The sequence below is a fragment of the Carettochelys insculpta genome, chromosome 2 (assembly GCF_033958435.1).
Source record: "Carettochelys insculpta isolate YL-2023 chromosome 2, ASM3395843v1, whole genome shotgun sequence".
Classification (NCBI taxonomy): Eukaryota; Metazoa; Chordata; order Testudines; family Carettochelyidae; genus Carettochelys; species Carettochelys insculpta.
The window spans coordinates 102,462,717-102,482,544 of record NC_134138.1 but is presented as its reverse complement, the minus strand read 5'-3'; the positions used below and the strand labels follow the sequence as shown (position 1 = coordinate 102,482,544).

At 46.4% G+C, this 19,828-nt stretch overlaps 1 protein-coding gene across 1 annotated transcript in view; it reads left to right on the top strand.

Annotated features, from left to right (window-relative positions):
- LOC142009433 (cadherin-19-like) overlaps window positions 1–19,828 on the top strand; it is a 130,966-nt gene that overhangs the window by 27,089 nt on the left and 84,049 nt on the right. The window lies entirely within an intron of this gene.

Here is a 19,828-nt window from a genome sequence, read left to right as displayed (position 1 = left end):
GAATGACTTCTCATGTCTTGCTCACAGCCCTCTTTTTAAGGCATCCCAGAATCATGTCTGATTTCTTTTTGTAACAGCATCATACTGTTGACCCATAGCTTATGGTCCACTAAGACCCCTAGATCCCTTTTTGCAGTTCTCCTAGCTACACAGTCGCTTCCCATTCTGTATGTGTGAAACTGATTATTCCTTCCTAATTGGAGTACTTTGCATTTCTCCTAATTAAATCAGCGGACAAGGAGAATATTTGATCACCATCTTCTTTATGAGAGCCATTAACATATTTACAGACTTATTCGATCCCCCCCTCAGTCTTCTTTTTTCAACACTAAACATGCCCACTTTTTAACCTTTCCTCACAAGTCAGGTTTTATAAACTTCTTATCATTTTTATTTCTCCTCTTTGGACTCTATCTAATGTAGTCACATATTTTGTAAGGTGCAGTTCCCAGAACAGGATGCAAAACATCAGCTGAGGACTCAGTGCTGAGTAGAATGGAACAATTGTCTCTCATGCCTTACATATGACACTTCTGTAAATACACCCCAGCATGCTATTAGGCTTTCTTTTTCAACCACATCACATTGTTGACTCATTAGAGATCCATTGTAACACCAGATCCTTTTCAGCGGTATTACCACCTAGGAAGTTATTACCCATTTTGTAGTTGTGTGTCATGGGGCTGAGGTACCCACTCCCCACTTGGAGCAGGGAAGGGATATCTTTTTTCCCTGTGATCCCATACTCACATATGGGACACTGCAGCCTAATGGCCTAAGTCAGTTTCAGTAGTTTGCTTTCAGAGAAGCTCGGCCTAGAGGCCAGAGTCAGTTACAATAGCCCTTCCCCTCAGGGCAGCATTGCCTAGTGGGTAGAGTCAGTTATAGCACCTCTTGGTATCAAAGACAGTGTTGCCTAGTGGCCAGAGTCAGTTATAGCAGCCTTTTTCCCCCAGGCTGTACCCTAGGGTCCTATAAATTGAGAGGTGGTCCAGTACAGGGTCAGCATGAAATCATTCCAAACCCAAGCTTGGAAAACTTCATTAGATATCCTCTCCCTGTTTGACAATGAGCCTTTCATAATTACTCTTTGGGAATACTCTTTCAACCAGATGTGTACCTACCTTATCATAAGGTCATCTACATTGCATTTCCCTAGAGAAAGTTATGTGGAATTATGTCAAAAGCCTTTCTAAAATCAAGATAGACTGCATATATTTCTTCCCCACAGCCACTAGGACAGTAACACTGTCAAAAATGGAAATTAGGTTGGTTTGGCATGATTTGCACTAGACAAATCAGTTCCAGAGGTTATTTAACTATACTATCTTCCAAGCAGTGTTCTCTCTATTTTTCCAATTGATGGGCAGAATAAATTTTGTTATGTGCACCAAGGCATGTGTGGATGAGCTCCACCAATAGAAACACATGCCGGCAGCTGGGGGTGGTTGTGGGGCCTATGTTAATTAGCTGGACAGCAGCAAAATCTCTCCTGAGCAGCTGTCCAATTACTCAGCTCACAGGGAACACTGCCTCTCAATGTTTCTGATTGTATAATAACTTGAGATTACGTCAGTTAGTTCCGTAAGTACCTGGGGACAAATTTAACAAGGTCCTACCAACTTATCTAACTATTTATCCAGTCCTTTTGCTGTTTTGGCTTAAATGCCTTCCCACTTGTTGTTAACAATAGTTGTGCTGAGTATCTGGACACCACTTTTTTCTGTGAAGATTGAAGAAAAACATATATGAGACTCTCCAGTCTTCCTTCTTTCTGATTGTGTCTACATGGGAGCCCACCATCGAAAGGGCAAAATCAAAGTTCAGAAATTGATACACCGTCTTTCAAAAGAACCCGACCACACAACAAAGGCAGATCGCAATTCTGACCCACTCTTTCAAAGACCCCATCCCATTATTTTGAAAGAGACCGTCCACATGTGTACGAGTGCTCTTTTGAAAGAAGAGAGGCGGACATGCCGTGGACGGGGTCGCATGGCTGTGAAGCCTTTCTGGGGCCCACAGCCAGCCACCGCCTTAAAAGGGCCCCCTTCAGTTCCCCTGCCCTGCACTAGCTGAGGCCTGCCGAGCTACCAGGAGCAATGCAGGACCCCAGCACAGCAGCACCATGGACAATGTCACCCTGCTCCTTGCACTGGATGCAGACATTGTGGGCACTGTTGCCCATGTTGTCTGCACAGTTGCCGCAGCTGCCCCCCTTCTCCTTGGGAGACAGAACAGCCCCCGTGAGGACATGGAGAATTCCCAGCCTGCACCCCGCCCCTTGCACCACAGTGCCTGTGGATCCACCCCAGCAGCACAAACCAGTGGGAGCAACTGGTTCTGGGACAATGGGATGATGTCACCTGGCTCTAGAACTTTTGCATGATCTGGGACACCTTCCAGGAGCTGTGTCACTGCCTGGCACCTGCACTGAGGCATCAGGACACCACCACATGGCCTGCACTCCCCCTGAGAAGCAAGTCGCCATTGTGGTGTGGAAACTGGCCACCCCGGACTCCTACCACTCAGTGGGACACCAGTTCAGAGCAAGCAAGGCCACTGTCTGAGAGGTGCTCATGGAGGTAAGCTGGTCCCAGGGCACACTCCCACCACAGGAAGGGGAACGGAGCCCATGGGCACAGGGACCCCTCAGGTGTCGCCGGCCAGGGGGGCTGGGAGGGGGCCGGGAGAGGGTCTCTGGCTGGGAACAACCTGTCAAACCCTCATGAGAGCACACGGCCTCTTTCCCTGCAGGTTGTCAGTGTCCTGAACGCCATGCTCCTGCACTGGGTCATCTGCATCAGGGACCTAGAAGCCATCGTTGAGGGTTTCTCCTCATTGGGGTTCCCAAACTGCTTTGGTGCCCTGGACAGGATGCCCATCCCCATCCACACCCCACCAGACAGCGCCGGCCTCTATATCAACCAGAAGGGCTACCACCTGGCCGTGCTCCAGGCCCTGGTGGACCACAAAGGCTGGTTCATGGACATCTATGTGGGCTGGTAGGGACAAACCCACTACACCAGGGTCTTCCGTAATTTTGGCCTGTGCCAATGTATGGAGGCCGGCACCTTCATCCCGCAGCGGGAAATGCCAGCGGGGGACACCACCATGCCGCTATGCATAGTTGCGGATGCGGCATACCCCCTGCTGCCATGGCTGATACTGGCCACCTTGACCCCATAAGGAAGGCCTTCAACACCCACCTCAACCAGGCCCGGCACGTGATCAAGTGGGCCTTTGGGAGCCTCAAGGGGTGGTGGTGATGCCTTCTTGCCCGCCTCAAGGTGGGGATGTGCAATGTCCCACAAGTGGTAGGCGTCTGCTGCATCCTGCACAACATTGTGGAGGCCAAGGGGGATGCCTACATCTCAGGGTGGGCAGCTGAGGCCACCATGGGGTTCGAGCAGCCAGCTGCTGTTGCCAGCTGCCAGGTGAACCATGATGGTGTCCAGATCCGGGAGGCCCTTATTGTAAGCCTCACCTTGGGGCCGCACTGAGCACATCAATGCCCACCCCTCACCCTTCCCCCCATGCATCCACTCCCCCACCACGTGCACCGCCACCAGCACCACACCCATGCTTTCCCCTCACCCACAGGGCCATGGGACAATGGCATTTGTGCACAACATAAACTTTACCAACACTAGACTGTAAAAACCTGTGGTGTAAATGTTCAACTATTTACAAAGTGCATAGGGGGACACCCTCGTATGTTGTGGGGCAGGGGGCCTAAACTCAGAGGGGAGTGGGGAAGAGGCTAGAACTGGGAGGTGGTTGGGGGGGTCTGAAGTTGGAGGCGAGTGGGGAGGGGGCTAAAACTGGGATAGGGGGGTGGGGGGGTCTGAACTTGGAGGGGAGTGGGGAGGGGGACAGACTTGGGGGGGTCACTTGGGCAAGGGGGTTGTGGGCCGAGAGCCACACTGGCCCCAAAATCCCCTTCCCCCCCCAGGAGCGGGTGCCACAATGGGGCCGGGATGGGGCAGGGAGCACCGGAAGGTACAGGCATGGTGGGACAGCAGGGGGGTCATCGGTGTGGGATGAGGTGGGGTGGAGGACTCTGTGGGGGGTTGGGCAAGGGATCCTGGGTGGAACCATTCAGAGGGAGCCCTGTGGGGGGCTCAGGGGGTTGGGCAGCTGGGGGTGGGGTGCGGAGGGCCAGGAGCTGGGCCATATTGCCCACATGCTCCTGCAAAGTCCATGGATTGTGTCCAGGTGAGACATGAGCCGGTCCCCAGCCTCCCTCCACCACGCCAGGTCAGACTCCTCCAGCCAGAGGCAGTGCTCCATAAGCTCCACCTGGCAGAGGTTGGCAGGGTCATCCCCTGTGCGCTACTGCAACCTCCGGCTGCACACCCGTCATGACACTGCTGCTGAGGGTGCCCACCTCTGTACAACGCCTCCAGGGGGCTCTCGTGGACCACCGACGCCGATGGGCTACTTGGGCCCTCACTTGCTGCACCTGCAAGGGGTGATGGATAGCATGTCAATCTCCAAGCAGGATCTTGTCCCCCATTCATCCCCAGGACCCTGTCCCCCTGAGTCCCTGCCTTCCCTGACCCACCACCCCGGGGCCTGGCCAAGGTGGGCATGGCATCCCTGTGGCATCAAGTGCACATTGGCTTCCCCCCCAGGTGGGACCATCCCTGGGTGTGGGCTGGCCCGTGGGCATCCCATTGGGCAACTGGGTGCCTGGAACTGTCCACGTGTCCAGGTGCTGGTTGGTGCTGACAGGTGCAGTGGTCATGTTTGGGGCTGTGGCCAGCCTGGATGTGTGGCCCTGGGCCTCCGTGTCTGTGTCCCAGCCACTGGTAGGTGTGCCACCCCCGCCCTGCCCACCAGGGTGCTGGCCTCACTGTGCACTTACTGGGGGGGATCTTGAGGATCTCTGGGGAAGCCCAGCTCCCCATGTCCCAGATGGATGACTGTGAGGGGACATTGATTATGAGGTAACCCTCCTCGCTGGACCAGTCCTGGGTGGTGTCTGCCCCCCTGGCTTGGGCTGGCTGGTCCTGGCTCCTGCAGCTCCTCCAGCTCGAGCTAGTCTGCCAAGCTGTCCAGGACCACTTTCAGTGGGGAGCTGTCACGGGGCCCCAAGATGCTGTGCAGCTCCCTATAGTAGAGGCAGGTAGAGGGGCCTGCCCCTGAGCACCTGGCTTCATCCCAGACTTGGGCACAGCCCTGCCAGAGTTCTTTAACTTTGCTCCAGACTTGCTCCAGGGTCCGCTCCAGGTGGCCTTGGCTGTTCGGTCCCCGGGCAAGGCGGACGAAGGCAGCGGTGTTCCTCCGCTTTACCCCCATCTCCCGGAGGACCTCCTTTTCCCTCCAGAGGTCCAGGAGGTCTTTAAGTTCATGGTCCATCCAGAAGGGGGCCCTTTTCTTTTTTTCAGAGATGGACTCCTGGGAGCCCTGTGTGGGCTCTGAGGGGGTGCCCTGGGGCTCAGGGGCCTGCCGGGTGCTGGCCATGTGCCTGTTGCTTTTGTTGGAGGTGGCTGAGAGGGCGTGCTGCCTGGAGCTCATGCTTTTGCAGCTTGCCTGCTCTCTGCTTCCTGCTATAGGGTGTCTGGGTCTGTGCAGCTTTAACAGCAGCTGGACGCGTGGGCCATAGAGCTCTGCTTGGCGGGGCAGGGCGTCTCCGTGCTCGGGCTGGGCACCTTCAAAGAAGACTCCTCTTTTGAAAGGGCGGGGCGTGGTGCATCTACAAGTGCCTTCTTTCGACATTGTTTTTTGATGGGTGGCACTCTTCCCATACAGAATTGGGGTCCAGCTTTCGATGTGTGGGTTGTGTTCCTTCGATTTCAAATCGAAAGAGTATATGGCACGTGTAGACGCTCCCTTCATTCTTTTGAAAGAGGGCCAGTCTTTTTGAAATATTGTGCACATGTAGACACACCCTCTGGCTGCCCCGACATGCTTATGCTAATCTTTTGTACAGCTTGTTATCAATCTGTTCATATTTCCAATTTTGTAAGATTCCTTTCTGACCTTTCATATATTTAACCAGTTCACCTCTTTCTCTTTGAAATTACGATTTCTCTTGAATTCACCTTTGATTTTCTTCCCATGAGACTTTACCTATCAAATGTTTGAGTTTGTTAGTCTTCTTTTTTAAACTCTCTTGCCTTTATTCTCTTGTTCTTACATTATCCTTTCCTTATAGTCATTAAGTTTATCATGCCATTATAGTTTCCATCTAAATTTCCTTATGATTCACTACCAATTATTTTCAACTGGTCTGAATCAAGTCTAAAATGGGTACTCTCCCATTTACTTCCTCCAATTTCTGAAACAAAAAGGTATTGCCAATGTATTCTAAAAGCTTAATGAAAAGTTTGTGTTTTACCATATTTCTTTTCTAGTGTATGTCTGAGTAGACAAAGTCCTACATTATTACTATGTGTTGATTTTATTCTGTTTGTTATTTGTTCTGGAAATGACTCATCTGCCGCACCTTACTGATTTGGTAGTTCTAAGAAGTCAGCCCTATTTTTACTGTTTTTATTTTTAAACAGAGCCTCAGTAGTGCTACCTCTCTTCTGCACCTCCGAATGAGTTTGCACATGCTTGATATGTAATGTATCACCTCCTCCCGTCTTGAAGAAGCTATAGTCCTCTGTACTCATATTCCAGTCATGAGACTTCTCCCAAATCTTTGTGATGCCAGCTAAATCATAATTTACCTTATGTACTAATACTGCCATTTCTTACTGTTTATCCCTTATTCATCTTGCCATTATGTATAGGCAACTAAGGTGCAGAAAATTCTGCCACTGATTTCTGTCCTGTTGGCATTTTCCAAAATCTGGCCCTCTATTATGGTTTGGTTTTACGTTTACCTGGGGGGTTTTTTTACATGAATAAATAGGGAATGTAAAATTACTCACATATAAGTGCCTAGAACTGATCTTATATTCGTTTGCCATTCGTAACTCCATCAGAATTATTCCTGATTTACTTCAAGTGAGGTGAGAGAGAAATCAGCCCATCATGATTAATCAGATTACATGGAAAAGACTGACCTAGCTGAGGATATTAAAGCTTTAGGCCTCTTTGAGTCTCTCTCATTTATTTCAATAGGAGCAAGATTTAGGGATTTATGTTGTTATTTTAGCATGGGAAGACAAATTTGAATAAAGACAAAAATGAACCAATCCCGAAAGATACATAATAGTAGACTCTCTCAGGAAGCGCTTTCTTGAAAATCATCTGACAAATAAATTTAAGAGTGTTAAGCCATCGAATGTAGTCCCTTAGAATGTTATGCTGACAAAAGGTGTTGCAGTACTGAATCATATCCTGCAGAGCTGACAGTGTTGCTGCAGAAATCTGCCCAGTGAATCAAGTATTTTGTTATTAGATTTGCTTTTTCTCTACAGTTAAAATTGGGTACAGAAGGCAGTGATTTTTTTGGTTGCTGCTTGTTCGGTTTCTTTTTTTTAAATCATCAAAACATTTAGATTAGGGGTATGCTAGAGGATTTATTTTTAAATGTACAAAGTATTGTCAAAATATCTAGCTAATATAATACTTAGAAGAAGCTAAATTTCAAATATAACATTTTCTTACTTTAGTTTATAGATTGTACTTCAAACATCAACATAATTGAATCTGTAGAGTCCAAGCATCTGGCTGTTAAATTGATTTCTTGATTTGAGAGCTCTAAATAAAATTGCTGTTGTTCCTGAATGACTGTAAAAGTGAATGTAATTTGTCATAATATTCAATTTGAAGGTAGAGATTTCAATTTTTTTTCAGCGTTGTAGCATCTGGCTACACTGCACTTTAAATAGCATTTGGTTTTATACTTGTGTAAATCTGTAAAGGAGAGCAGGAGATAATTATTTATTAGTGTTAGAAATAAATGTTATTATATTCAGATATTTAATCAGATGGATTAAACTTCTTACCCATATTTTAATATCTGCTAGAAAATGCAAATGTTGAGTTCTTCTACAGGTATATCACAAACTCTGTGTATTGTCCCCTTTGTGTGACTGCTGTGATGTACTGCTCCAGTCATGATGCTGGCTCAGAACAATCTTTCAGTTTTTCAGGCTTAAACTTCTAAAAAACAAGAATTTGAAATAATTAGAGCAACAGTACTTCAGTAACAAATGCTGCTGGTAATGAGCCAATATTGCTATTATTGTTTTTTAAGGACAGGTCTACACGACCCCGTAAGATTGATCCACTCAGGTCAATCTTCTGGGGTTTGATTTTGGAAGTCCAGTAGAGACACACAAAATCAACTGCTCAGGGGTCGCAGTCAATCCCTGTACTCCTCGCGAGATGTGAGGAGTAAGAGACATAAATGAGAAACTCTCCCATTGACTTTCCCCTGTATAGACAGCCAAATTAGCTGAGCTCAGATGCACCAATTTTAGCTACGCAATTGGCAGAGCTAGACTTGCATATCTGTGGTCCATTTTCTTAGTTTAGTGTAGAAAAAAGCCTTAAAGAAAAGATCAGACTTTGTATATAAAATAATATTTATAAAAAGCTCCCCCAAGCAATCTCATTTCAATTAGATGTAAATAAATTGCTTATTTTGGTCTGAGGACCCCAGCTCTCCTCTGCTTCTGCAAGCAGACAGAATGGTAGCTGAAGTGCTTGAGGTAGGGCAATTCAGAAAGAGAGGTATAGCCTCCTCAGGACTTCACTAGACCCTGCAGAATGTCCTGGATAGTTGTGCCAGGAAGAGCTCTACTGGGAATTCCAGTAGTCTCCATCACAATCATTTAGCTGTTCTCTATCAATTTCCTCTGATCGCTGTTCATTTTTAAATAGTTTTTGTTGGTTTCAGATGTAAGATAAATAGTTCTAGCAACTAACAAGGAAGAATTAAAACAATACTGATCCCTGTTAAGCCTGACACCCATACAAAGACTCATCCCCATGCAACTCCCTCTGTATCCTATCTATGTGCATGTAAGATACCTGGGAGCTACTCCTAGGGCAGAGGAGCTCCTGTCCCCCGAGAACACACTTTCTGTTGGGGAGAACAGGAGCACCACCACACAGCCATTGTCTCTGGGGATGATCCTCTGAATATATAGGATTCTCTACTTGTGTGGCGGGAGTGATATGGATGACATGTCTGTCCCATGACTGCCAGTTTGGAGGGGGAAGGCAGTTTTCATAGAGTTCTCTGCTCAGGGGAAGACTGAAAAGAACGGGAGTGGTGGGTTGCTGGATCCTGATCTCCCCCATGTTGACAGAAGAGCTACAATGAGGGTATCTCCCACTGCGGAAGACTGGGAAGGAGAGAAGACTGTGGCTCAAACTCTGAGGCTGTGGCCACACTAATCCCTCCTTTTGGAGGGGCTATGGTAATGCGGCACTTCAGTATATGCTAATGAGGCACTACTATGAATATGCAGAACCTCATTAGCATAATGGTGGCTGCCCGAGCTTCAAAACTGCCGGTTCAAAATGCAGCTGCCTGTGTAGCTGGGGGCCTTGCAAAATGACCCCCTGATTTCAAAAGCCCCTTATTGCCAGCTGGCTTTGAAAATAAAGGACTTTCAAAATCAAGGGGACATTTCAAAAGGCCCTCCAGCTACATGGGAGGCTGCATTTTGAACTGGCAGTTTCGAAGCAGGCGCAGCTGCCATTATACTAATGAGGCACTGCATATTCACAGAGTTGCCTCATTAGCATATCCCGAAGTGCCACATTACCATGCCCCCTCTGAAAGAAGGGGTTAGTGTGGCCATAGCCAGGATGTTTGTCTTCACTTGCCTTCTCCAGAGCCACTGCAATGGCAGTTGACACAGTGGCCTTGGCTCAGTGGAAGAGGAACATCAGAGATAGGTTTATGCTCCCACTCATTAGGTGTGATACTGAGACTGCTTCTGTGTCTCACAACTCTTAGCCCAGGACTTAATCCAGTCTAAGGCCTGGTGTACACTAAGGATCAAAGCCAATCCCAGAAACCCAATTCTAGTGATGCTATTTGCATTGCGAGAACTGACATGTTAGGATTGACTTTCCTCCCTGATGTAGATTGGGTCTCTTCAGGCTCAGATCCACATCCCTTACTCTATACATCACCGTGGAGTACTAGGGTCAACGGCCGAGCCCAGAGAGATTCATTTTGCCTCATTTTCACACATGGAGCAAAATCGATCCCTGGAAGATTGACCGTGGCACACTGACTCCCTGGTAAATATAGACATACTCTAAGAAACTCATAGCTGCAGGAGCCAGAAGACCAACAGAACAATTACTCTGTTTAAAAAAAAAGTTGACCAACTAGAACCAGTAGGAACTTGCTGGAAAATGTAATCTGGAATGTGGATTGGAGGGGAGGGCACAAAAGGCCAGCTACTTTAAACAGCATATAGACCAACAGCATTGGAAATGGCTGAAAGAAGCCTGAGAGTAAATGAATTTGGGACTTAAATGACTCAGAGGAGTTAACTCATTGAGAGTCAATGGGATGTAGGAACCTGACTAAGTCAACGTTGAACCAGGACAAAAACACTTGAATTTTTTACTCAGAGTCCTCATTTTCCCACCCTTTTCCACAGCACTGTTGAATCTCCCTCCTTCAGGAGAGACCAGGGACTGAGGGAGAGGTGCTGAGCAGTAGTTAGCAGGGAAGGAGGCTCTGAATGGTTAGTCCTTGCCTGAAGGGGATCTTAGGCACCTGAGCATTTGTGGAGTTAAATATAAATTATAACACACCTGGCTGTGTGATGGACATGACAACAAGAATAATGAAATGCAAATTATTGCACTAGAATTCAATAGCATTTGATAGTGACTTACTTCTGATAATATTATCACTCTGAATCCTTATTCTAGTCCCAAAAAGTGTCTTATGCCTTGTCTTTATGTTTTGAAAAAGCAATGGCCAAGCAAAATTTCAAAGAGAAAATATTCCTTCTTCCAAAACCACACCATACTGTTGTTTACTATTGTTCCAAACTTGCTTTCAGGATGTCCATGGGTAGGACACAATAGGAAATCCAGCCCAATTTCAAAGCTCCTAGTTCTCCTATCATATCTAATTAAAAAAAAAAAAAAGAGCTCCCCAACCCACAGCCCCAGCCAATCCCATGGCTGGGGCTTCTGAGATGCCAGTATTCAGTACTCAGCACAAAAAATAGCACCAACTAACACTTAAATCAGGTCCTTTAGCTTTTGCTACTGTGACTAATTCCTTATGTATTTTTAATGATGTTTTCAGGGAGGGGTTGGTAAGAAGTAATTATCATGAGGCTGCTGTACGATAATATATTTTATACATGATTAGAAGTGACTGTAATCCCTTTGCAAGGTTATATGGTGCTTAGCCTCTTTCTCCCACTCCTCCTCCCGATTCATGTGTGATCCTGTCTCCATGACTTCTGTATGTTGTCTTTCAGGGGAATGAAAAAGACAGATGTCCAGGGCTCCAGAGCACTTTAATTGCTTGCACTATCCTACGCTGAGGTGTAGTGTTAGACTACTTGGCCTTGAGCATGGATTGAGTTTTGTTATGTAAATCCAGATACCTAGCATTATATTTGGGCCTATTTAACTAAGGGTTGGTTTGGACTCACATAGTTTAGCAACTGACTTGCATACAAATGATACATAATCAAAGTTAGAGCTGCTGTTACCAGTGTGGTATGTGGACATCCATTCTGCTCCCTTCTATGTTGCTGCATGCATGTGCTCTGAGAATGCCAGTGCACGCTCTGTAGGGTGAGCCCACACTGCAGTCTTCTGCAGAGCCCCCAATAACCACAAATCAAGCAAATGACGAAGGAACTGGAACCAAGTTTATTGTCAATAGCACATGGGCTTCAATCCCCTGTGAATCTCATATGATTCACCAATTTACACTGATACATGCATGCATGTGACAATTGAAACAGCCCTGATACATGGCTAGGATTTTCTATAGCTCCCTTACCTGGTCAACACTGTTCTGATAACATACAATTTTATAGTCAAGTACAAACAAGTTCTTACATAAGAACATAAAAATGGCCTTGATTGGGTCAGATCAAAGTTCCATCTAGCCTAGTATTCCGTCTGCTGACAGTGGCCAGTGCCATGTGCCCCAGAAGGGGTGGACCGAAGACAATGATCAAGTGACTTGTCTCCTGCCATCCATCTCCTGCCTCTGACAAACAGAGGTCAGAGAAACCATTCCTACCTCCTGGTTAATAGCCTTTTATGGACCTAACCTCCATGGTTTTATCTAGCTCTTCTCTGAACTCTCTTACAGTCCTAGCCTTCACAGCCTCCTCTGGCAAGGAGTTCCACAGGTTGACTGCGAGCTATGTGAAAAAGAGCTTGCTTTTAACTTAGTTTTAAACTTGATACCCATTAATTTCATTTGGTGTCCTATAGCTCTTATATTATTGGAACAAGAAAATAACTTTTTTTATTCACCCTTTCCTCACTGCTCATGATTTTATATACCTCTATCATATCCCCCCTCCTCAGTCCCCTCTTTTCTGAATTGAAAAGTCCCAGTCTCTTTAAGCTGTCCTGATATGGGACCCGTTCCAAGCCCCTAATCATTTAGTTGCCTTTTTCTGAAACTTTTATAATAACAAAATATTTTTTGTGAGGTGAGGAAACCACATCTGTACACAGTATTCAAGATTGGGTGCACCATAGTTTTATAAAGGGCAGTAAAATATTCTCTGTCTTATTTTCTACCCCTTTTTAAATAATTCCTAACACCTTACTTGCTTTTTTGACTGCTGCTCCACACTGCGTGGATGTTTTCGGAGAACTATCCACACTAACACCAAGATCTCTTTCCTGATTAGTTGTAGCTAAATTAGCCCCCATCATATTGAATGTATACTTAGGGTTATTTTTTCCAATGTGCATTACTGTACACTTATCCACATTAAATTTCATTTGTCATTTTGTTGTCCAATCACTCAGTTTGGTGACATCTTTTTGAAGTTCTTCACAGTCTGTTTTGTCTTTACTATTTTGAACAGTTTAGTATCATCTGCAAACTTTACCACCTCACTACTTACCCTGTTCTCTAGATCATTTATGTGTCCATTACATATCCCAGGTACAGCCCTTTCATTGTAATGTAACCCCTAAAGTAACCAGACCTTACTGATTAACTAGGTGTGAGTGGTAGTACTCTCAAAACAACACTATCCATCATGCTGTCATTCTGACTCTGTCCTGAACTTGGGTCAGAACGTCCTGGTACTAAGTTATCTGTGGGGAGGGGCCTAGTTCCATACAACACATTCTACCTTACTAGAATGCATTTATGTATATCATTGCATGCCTGGTGCTTGGTGCTTTAGGTGTTTTTATGTGCTTTTAGGCCCTGTTGCTTATCAGCACTCTGTCTCTTGCTGCGTTCCTGGGAGCAGAATCTACCTAGCTCAGTTTTTGCTTTAATTCTATGTTGTTCAGGTTTTAGGTGCTTCTGCCAGGTATTGACCATTGTTTAGACCTTTAGCCTTACATCAAGCCTGATTATCATACCCTCTCATTACCACAAGAGCTAATTAGGATCTGAGAAATAATATTTAGTTGTAAGAAACAAAACATGATGGCACTCAATGACCAGTGTATGTATATACAGGGATTGTGGTACAGTTGCCAGGCAATTGTTCAGTTAGAACATGGTGTAAAAGAAACAAACTCTATAAATAGAAGATCAATATTCATCATTCTCAGGCTGGTGAAAGGCTTATCCATACTGGTGTACCTCTCCTTATAAGCAGCAGGATTCGGTCTCCTAAGGAAGAGCTACAAAAAAAGTTATCCTTACAATAGCTTATACTTTAAAAAAATGAAAGTCAAAGTGAAAAATAGGAGAAATGGTGTCAATTTAGAAATAGTATGCAAACAGTGCATAAGCTACATGAGACAGGCCTATTCACAGAAAAAAAGCAGCTATTCTCTATCTTTCAAAAACAATGTTCCCCTCTGACAACTCACAGCTGTGTCTGAGGGGACCCTTTGAGTCATGCCCCAATCCACTTGCGACAGACATCATTTCACCCAGAGGATGTCAAGCATAGCAAGGACACAGACTTTGGGTAAAGTAGAAGAAAGACACTATGTCTTCATTAAGGCTAACAGTTACATTTAGGGAGGGTTTAGTAAACTTCATCTGACCACAGCTAGCGTTTAATCAGCATTTTCAGGTGGGCATAAAGCAGAAAAAAGCAGAGAAAGTACATGCAGATAAATAAGAGAATGCCCTTTCGGAGGGGGCATGGCAATGTGGCACTCTGGCAGATGCTAATGAGGCACTTCCATGAATATGCAGCACCTCATTAGCACAATGGCAGCCATGCATGCTTTTAAAAGTGCCACTTTCTAAATGCATGCCACCCATGTAGCCAGGGGGTGGGAGGTCTTTCAAAACAACCCCCTCATTTTGAAAGCCCCTTCTCCCCAAAATCAAATGGGAAGAAGGGGCTTTTGAAATCAGAGGGTCATTTCGAAAGGCCCCTGGCTATACAAGTGGCGTGCGTTTCAAAAGTGACACTTAGAAAGCTTGCGCGTCTGCAAATTATGCTAACGAGGTGCTGCATATTCATTGCAGCACCTCATTAGCATCTGCCAAAGTGCCACATTACCCTGCCCCCTCCAAAAGGAGGGTCTAGTGTGGCCACAGCCTTGGAGGCTCAATATGCCATACAAAATGAGCCATTTACTTACTCATTCCTGGTGTCTGCTTGTTTGCCTATTTGGCCATAGCTGAAATATACCTCCAAGAGTTCTTGCCAGCTCCAGAGGGAAGAAATAAGGTTGTGGAGAAGGCTGGTGTATAATTTAATTCTACATTTCATGATTTTTCAGATGTTTAAATATAGAGATTGGACCTCCCCTCTCCAACAGCCTCTGGACCTGACTGGATTTTGCTGGACCAGGGGAGGTCAGTTCAGGCCCCACTTCTTCCCTATTTCACCCACAGCCTCAGCTGCCACCACCCTCTCACTCTGGCTGCCAGTCCCCCTGCCCACCATTGTCCCATCTGCAAATCCCCTGGCTCTGACCACCATCTGCTCCACTTCTTTCCCTCTCTGGGCTCACAGCCAGCACCCCATCTGGGCTGCTCACCCTACTTTTGTGAGCCCCAGCCACGTTGCAGGACCTGCTACCACTGCCCCATTCAGGCTGTATGCACCAGCTGGATTCCTGGCTGTTGCCCCTGCTTGGGCTTCTGGCTGTGCCGCCATGGACACTGGGAGGGCTGCCAGCCCCAGACTCCTGGCCCTATGCTCTCCTGTAACCTGCCCACTACAGATCTCTGATCCAGGAGCATCCATGGTCCTACCAGACCATGGATGTTTCCAAACCAGAGAGTCCCAATTTGTAGAGGTTGATTGGGTATTAACATTCTGGAAAAGACAATGTATGGCTGGTGCTCCTTAACAATGTGTTACTAAAAGTTTTTGTCAGTGAACATCATAAGTCACTTGGTCAAGACACCTCACAAATAATAGCTAATGCATCCACACAACTCCCCTGGAAGATGGATATTAGAGCTATTTTGAATGTTAAGTCAAAAATTAAATTTCCGTGAAGAAAGCAGATATGATTTTTAGTGCATTTCTTCCCCCTTTTTTCAGGGGCTGGGAGGGGTGGGGGAGATAAAAGGGGCTAGCTCTAATAAGCATAATAATCACTGACGTAACTTATCTAACACCAGAAAGTGGAGCCAAAATTAGAATTCTGGAATTCCTTATTCCCAGTGCCATATTTATGCCACTAGGTCCAGTATATGCTTGCTTCTAGCATTGTATGCAGAGTATTCTTAAAAGAACTAAAGAGTAAAAAACTTACATCAGACATGAAGTATGAATTTTCTCATAGACTGCAAAAAAAAGTTACAATTAAAAAAGCAGTGAAAAATAATGAAGTATTCCTATCACACCAAGCCTGTAGCAATTGGTCTCCATTTACTATCTTGGTGGAATTCAACAATCAGAAGTAGTCAGAATGGGATTATTCATTGATTCCAAGTAATGAACCTGCTCTGTGATGATTTTGCCTTTACAATTAAATTGATACTGATGTGTTAGCAGATCCATTTAACGGGTGCTTGCATTCATTTTATATCATTCTAGTTTTTTCATTAAAATGTTATGTTGTAGCAAGTCAAACACATTACAGAAGTATAAGAATATTACATTGATATTACTATCTTTATCAAAGAAACTTGAGCCGTGTCTACACGAGCCGGCTACTTCGAAGTAGCCGTGCCAACTTCGAAATAGCGCCCGCCACGTCTACACGTGGTGAGTGCTATTTCGCAGTTGAAATCGACGTAAGGCGGCGAGACGTCGAAGTTGCTATCCCCAACAGGAGATGGGAATAGCTCCCTACTTCAACATTGAACGTCGAAGTAGGGAAAATGTAGACGATCCACGTCCCGCAACATCGAAATAGTGGGGTCCGCCATGGCGGCCATCAGCTGAGGGGTTGAGAGACGCTCTCTCCAGACCCTGCAGGGCTCTATGGTCACCGTGTGCAGCAGCCCTTAGCCCAGGGCTTCTGGATGCTGCTCCTGCAGCTGGGGATCCATGCTGCATGCACAGGGTCTGCAACCAGTTGTCGGCTCTGTGGATCTTGTGCTGTTTATTGCAAGTGTGTCTGGGTGGGGCCCTTTAAGGGAGTGGCTTGCTGTTGCCCGGGAAGTGCTAGTCCGCCCTGTGACCCTGTCTGCAGTTGTTCCTGGCACTCTTATTCCGATGTGGGCCGCTTTGGAGTGTAGACGCTCCCCTGCAGCGCCTACTTCGATGTAGTGCTGCCCAACATCGACGTTGAACGTTGGCGGCACCAGCCCTGGAGGACATGTAGATGTTATTCATCGAAATAGCTTATTTCGATTTTGCTACATCGAAATAAGCTATTTCGATGTAGCATCCCCGTGTAGACGTAGCTTTGCAGTCACACAAACAGGTATCATCTTAGTTTGACAGAGTGATTTTCCATAAACCATTGTTCATTTGTGTTATTTATAATATCCTCTTAATTCTTGATTAATGAGGTCCCATACTTGCTGCTCAATTACCTTCCAGGATGCAATAAGGGGTTGACATACCTTTAATTCTCTAGGACTGGCCTTTTAAAAATTGTCACAATATTAGCTTTCTTTTGGTCTTTTGGAACTTCCCCAGTGTTGCAAGACTTATTGAAAATCAACATGAACGGTCCCACAAGTTCCTAAACTAGTTCTTCTAAAATTCTTGCTTCAAATAATCTGGACTTCCTGAATTAAAGGTGTTTAATTTAAGCAACTTTGTTATAATATCCTTCAGTGATACTAGTGGAATGGAATGAGCGTTATCAGATAATGAAAATATATCATCCATTCAAAATACAGCACAGAATTATTGTACACTTCCATGTTTTCTGTGTTATTGACAAACCTACCAATTCCATACAGTACTCTACACTATTATAAAAGGGGAGGTGTCTGTCTGTCCGTCCCACCGCAGCCAGGTCCCCAGATCTGGAGCTGCCAGCGGAGCTCCGCACCCCGGCTGGCTGACAGCCCCAGGGCTGCTGGGGTTGCCCTGGCTCCCTGGGGCTGGAGTTGTTGGATCCTGGCCCTGGAGCTACCAGCAGAGCTCCATGCCTCTGACAGCTCCCACCCTCCGGGCTGCCCATGTTCTCCCATCCCTGGCTGGGTTCCTAGGGCTGGGGCTGATGCAGTTCCCCCAGCCTTGACTGCATTCCTGTACATGGAGCTGCCATCAGAGCTCGAAGCCCCAGCTGGCTTCCTCTGTGTCCCTACCAGTTCCTGGCCCCTGGACTGCCAGGGTTTCCCTGGCCCTGGGTGGGTCCCTAGGTCTGGGGCTACTGGGGCTGCCAGGGTTCCCTCAGCCCCAACCACAACCCTAGGGCTGTAGCTGCCTGTGGAGTTCTGTGCCCCAGCTGGCTACCAGCCCCAGGGCTGCTGGGCTTCTCCAGGTCCTGGCGGGGTCCTGAAGACTGAGACTGTCAGGCTTCCCTCAGCCGGAGCCAGATACTTGAGGCTGGAGCTACTAGCAAGCTCCTGGCTTAGTAAGCACCACAAAGGTTTGGGTCCTGCTAGTAAATCTCTCACACACACACACGCACACACAAGCTGTGTCTACACTTGCACGCTACTTCGAAGTAGCGGCACTAACTTCAAAATAGCTCCCGTCGCGGCTACAAGCGTCGGGTGCTATTTCGAAGTTAACTTCGACGTTAGGCGGCGAGACGTCGAAGTCGCTAACCTCATGAGGGGATCGGAATAGCGCCCTACTTCGACGTTCAACGTCGAAGTAGGGACCGTGTAGACGATCCGCGTCCCGCAACGGGTCCTCCATGGCGGGTCCTCCATGGCGGCCATCAGCTGGGGGGTTGAGAGATGCTCTCTCTCCAGCCCCTGCGGGGCTCTATGGTCACCATGGGCAGCAGCCCTTAGCCCAGGGCTTCTGGCTGCTGCTGCGGCAGCTGGGGATCCATGCTGCAGGCACAGGGTCTGCAACCAGTTGTCAGCTCTGTGTATCTTGTGTTGTTTAGTGCAACTGTGTCTGGGAGGGGCCCTTTAAGGGAGCGGCTTGCTGTTGAGTCCGCCCTGTGACTCTGTCTGCAGCTGTGCCTGGCACCCTTATTTCGATGTGTGCTACTTTGGCATGTAGACGTTCCCTCGCAGCACCTATTTCGATGTGGTGCCGCGCAACGTCGAAGTTGAACATCGACGTTGCCAGCCCTGGAGGACGTGTAGACGTTATTCATCGAAATAGCCTATTTCGATGTTGCTACATCGAAATAAGCTATTTCGATGTTGGCTTCACGTGTAGACGTAGCCACACACACACGAATATATGCTAGTCATAGATTGCCACTTTTGTCATTTTGCCTTACATATTAATTTTCTACTATTCCTAACTTCTCCTTACTCCCATCTCTGTTGAGAGGGTGAGGAAGGGTAATGCACTGCATGCGTTTACCACTAATCCGTCAGTTTTTAACCAGTATGAACTTCTTTCTCAGTTATGGATTTGTGACTTTTTATATCTAGTAAAATGTCCACCACCTTGCACATAGAGAAAGTAAGAATCATTTCACACCTATTATGGAAAAAATGTGTTATTTCCTTCAAAAAAGCAACAAAAAACTCACAATATACAAAACACATTAATTAATTAATTAATTAATTACTTTGAGCTATACATGAATCATCCTTTCAGATTACAGAAATAATGAAGATAACATTTCAAATAATTGCCATTCTTAATGGTTGACTCCTAAGTGGATGGTGGTAGAACATTTGCATAGGTAATCTTTTGTTTTATTTTTTGTATTTTCCAAAGTAGCCCAGGGCAGGTATTTACCCTCCCTGAGATGTCAGCATGTTGCAGGCAAATTACACGCTAAGTTAGATGTGGACCACTCCACTGCTGTCAGAGTCCTGGGCTAGGACCTAGTGGAGTGGGAGGGCTGAGGTCCCCTTATACCCTCCCCATTAACCCCAAAGGGGATTCTACAACTATTATAATTGATTCTGACTGTGACAATGGTTGCAAGGTGTCACTGCCATGACAGAAGGAAGTGGTCTTACTGACTCTGTCTGCTGGGCCTCGCTGCCCTGAGGGAGTGGAGAGGTATTATTTACTCTGGCTACTCGGCCTAACTGCCCTGTGAGAAAAGGATATTTTTATCGATTGTGGTCACTAGGACAGGCTGACTCACAGAGAAGAGGTGTGGTTATTGGCCCACGGCCCCTGTGTCAGATAAGCAAGGATGGAGCACCCTTTGAAAGACCTCTGAAGCCTCATGCCCTACCCATGAGTGGGACAGGCACTCCCATGCTTGTGACAAGTAGGATTAGTGTTAGTGAATCCAATCA